A 4,166-nucleotide genomic window follows, 5' to 3' on the forward strand; every position below is an offset into this window, starting at 1 on the left:
ACTATATGGCGTCAACCATATCACCATCCATGGGTGATGGCATCAAGACCAACACTTTTTGGTCGCGCCATGTCCTTTTGTAGGACATCAATCCTTACAGACATATTTGCAGCATGTGATCTCGTCACTTTAACACTATAAGCATTTGGGATCAAGATGAGACTTAGTGGGGACAAACCACGACAATTCACGTCGTTCCACTTGAACACTTGTGTTCTTATCTCCCCCTAACGGCGGGAATATTGTCTCATCAAAATGACAATCCGCAATTTAGCGGTGAATGAGATCGCCTGACAAGGTTCCTACATATGCGGATTATAGGTGGAGGTTCATATCCAACCTAAACTTATTCATCTCAAATGATCCATCATTGTACGCAGTGGCAATGCGATTTGGCACCTAGAAATAACATCTAGCCGAGCTCAAGGATTGGAGATCCGTTTCAATCCTGCCGAGCTCAAGGATTGCAATTTCGTGTCACTCCTGGTACACAGTCACGAGCTGTAGTACAACAAAATTTAATGATGGTGGGTCGTAGATGAATAGTAAAGCTGCATGCAAATATTGCATAGCCCCAAGACGCAATAGAAAGAGTGGTGCGCATCAATAATGTTCGAGCGACAAGCTAAAGTTGCTTGGTCGTAGCCTCGGTGAGACCGTATTGCGTGTGAACATGGGGTACAGGACACTTCAACTTACATCCCGATGAACTTCTTTAAAGAATGGGTAGTGAGCCCGTAGAAGTATAAGCAGCATAAGCAGTAGATAATAGTGTAACACGTGACCAGTGTGCTAACACGTCAACCAACACCATAAAGCATAAAAAGGTGTCCGCAAGTTAGTTGTATCTATCTACATAGTTTGATGTAAGAATAGAATGTTCACTTTTGTGTTATTTAGCGTAGGAGGGTCTCACTCCTTATTTAGCTAAAGAATAGGCTTTCAAAACGAGCAATGAGCATTGCAGGGGGGCAATGCGACATCGAGGAAAGGCCGGTGCACCTCAATTGCTTGAGGAATTGACCGGACGACATCCAGGAAGTTGGAGTCGTGTTCGGGTGACGTCAATGTCCCCCGGGTCACCACCATGCTTCATGGTGATGCTAGATCTCGAATGTCTTCGTTTTGAGCGGAAGAATGGATGTCCATGAGAATTTCTCAAAATTTGGACCATTATATCTCTTCCAGGTTGACCAATTTGGTCAAACCAAAGCCTATATGAGTCGGTGTCCCAAATATCATGTTTGGCGACAACATGGGATTCGATATTCGAATCGTAGTGACATACAGTTCACTAGATTGACTCATGAATTTCTCCAAGATGCGCTTCAGTTCGCATTCATGAGGAGGTATACACAAAAGAATTATTGTTCATTCTCACAATGTGTTTTCAAATGAAAACCATTAGCATAAATGTCTTTAAAGCTCAATAACATGGTTCCTTAGAATGTTGTGGATGGTTCCACTATCTGCGAAGCACTCAATGTCTCTATGAGACATAACTACAAGGAGTAGATAGGCGAGTAAATAGTTCTACTTGAACCATTTAGAAGGATTGAAAGAAGCTACGAAAAGCTGCAATCCCGAGAGTGCATAAAAATTTCCGCGTAGAATGACCTTTGCGCACTAAAACAGCCATAACTTCTTCGTTAAAATAGATATGGACGAAACGTGAAAATTTCTGAAAACTAGACTCATAGAGCTTTCCAATGATATAAAGGTCATTGTCTGGTTCGTCCGGAGCTGTTCACAAAGCTCAAACGAAGTTGACTGTCCAGAAGGGACAGATTGCTGTTTTTCGCAGATTTGGCATGTGCGAAGCTGTGAAGCTTGCAGGTGGCGTGTAGGCTTTTGCCTTAGCCAAAAGTGACGTGTGTATGATCAAAACCAAGTCCTTTTGATCGTTCTAAGGTCGTAAACTCAATGACTAGTTAGCAAAAGCTCCCTGACATGAACATAAACTAACTCAGAGGACCTAGAGGATCCGATTATGATGATAATTTTCCTAGCTTTGATAAGTCTTCAACGTCTTTTGCAAGACGGCAATTGGTTTAATAGCTAGGGGGAGTCCAAAATCAAAAGCTTTCGGTAACTCCAAGTCAGTATGACCAGGCATGTCCGTGGAGGGTCGGTAGTGCGAGGCACACTTAAAACCACTATCTCCTTAATTTCGGACAATTCTAAGACATCACACTGAGCTTGGATGAGCCTAGTTGAACAATTGATAATGAAAAATCCGCTATAGGGTAGAAGACTTAACCAGAAACACATGGGCGATCCTCCTTGAGGATGCAGTGCCATGAGTCACCTTCAAAGGAAGGGACCAAAATCGGCACAATATGCCATGTTTCTAAGGACGATGTAAGTGTAAATCTTGATTGTAAATCAATATGAACCATAAGAGGAGAATAGTTTCACTTCGAAAAATTCTCAAGGCATTCATTATTGCTAATGTGAGTACATCGAGGTCTCAAATAGACAAAGGACGTTGATACAACACCTTAGTACATATAACTTGGAACGAAAATCAATGTCTAGCCGATGACGTCAAAGTCATGGGTAGCTAGAACAGGATCCGAATCTTTGAAATTCGCGATCATGAGGATGACGTTCTTGTCCTCATATTGATTTTCCGTACCTTTTTGTATGCATTCACAATTTGAAGGAGCTTGACAATCTTGAACCAGTGATCCGAAGATCCACAACGGTTGCATTAATGTCATGAGCTGACGTGAGTAGTTTTGACAAAATGGTGTCTAGACCGGGAGTGTCACTATTAGAGCCGGCAACACCTCCCCCTCTTTTCTAGACATCGGCACGACGTTTTCTGCCGTTGCCATGACCCATATTGTTGTCCCCACATTAGGGGATAATCCCACATAAGTTTATCACATTAGCGTATATATAATTCCTGTTTGTATGATCAAAATCAAGTCTCATTGGTAATTCCACACCAACTTGGAGGACCTAGAGAACTTGATGATGATCGAATCCGCTAAAGATTATGGATCATGATGCCACAAAAGATCATCGACAATATGTAGTCAATTAAGGTGGTAAACAATCCACTTGACTAATAACTCAACAAGTAAAGTTATATGAACGTTTCGAGAAACGCTCCATGAGTGCATTCCACAGTACTTTGTGGTCATTACTTTTTGCACAAATTGCCATTGAAGGCTTTTGTCGATGTGGCGTGTCAAAGACTTTGAGCGCATGAGATGTGAAATCTCGACATCTAGGCTTGTTAGTCTGGGGGTCAAAACATGTGGTTTAATCCTTTCCAATGAAAGGTTCCACAGATACCAAGTGAAGATCCGCCTTAGGCATCTAATACGTCAAAACTCAAAGGAGCAGAATATTACATTGCTCTTGCATACAAAACCAAGCTGTTATAAGACTCGATAGAGGTCACAAACGATGCTTTTAATGGTTTGTCCTTCGGATTGATCATACACAATCCGGAAAAGCCGCGAATTGATCAAACACAATTCGGAAAAAGGCCTCGGATTGATCAAACACAATCCGGTGAAAGGTCGGGGTTGATCAAACACAACCCGGACAAAGAAACAAGAGTGATCAAACACACTCTTGACCCGCGAATAAAATTCCGAGATTTGGGTACCTGCAGGCACAAAATCCCAAGCATAGAATGGAGATGGAGAAGGGAGGAAAGGATTTTATCCTCCTCGAGTTATTGAACTTGGAAAAGTTTAAGGTTTCAAAAAACATACCTTTCTAAAGGCTGCCGAGAGGAGAAATAACGTTTCGCCTACTTATACTTCGAATTTGGGGCTGAAAATTTGATAGGAGGAGCAGCTCTGGATGGGGAAGCTGCTATCAAAATTTCAGGTTGATCGGAGCAAGGGAAGGTGGTGAACCGATGGTCGGTAGCGGCGGCGGTCTGGAATCTTCCGGCGGCCGGTTCGGAGACTTTCCGGCTGGTTCTCAGGGTGAGACCGGCGGCGTTGGATCCGGGACGGAGAGAGCTTTCTGGGGATATAAAATTCCGGTGGAGGACAGTCGGAATTTTGGTCGAAAATCGGGAAAAACAAGGCTGCCCGATTTTAGGGTTTTGGTTTTTAGGGTTTAAAAAAAAATGGTGGGCTATTGGCTCTAGGGTTAGAACAAAATGCATGATAACGTGATGAAGGATAAAGTGTAGA

The sequence above is a fragment of the Fragaria vesca genome, linkage group LG6 (assembly GCF_000184155.1).
Source record: "Fragaria vesca subsp. vesca linkage group LG6, FraVesHawaii_1.0, whole genome shotgun sequence".
NCBI classification, from domain to species: domain Eukaryota; kingdom Viridiplantae; phylum Streptophyta; class Magnoliopsida; order Rosales; family Rosaceae; genus Fragaria; species Fragaria vesca.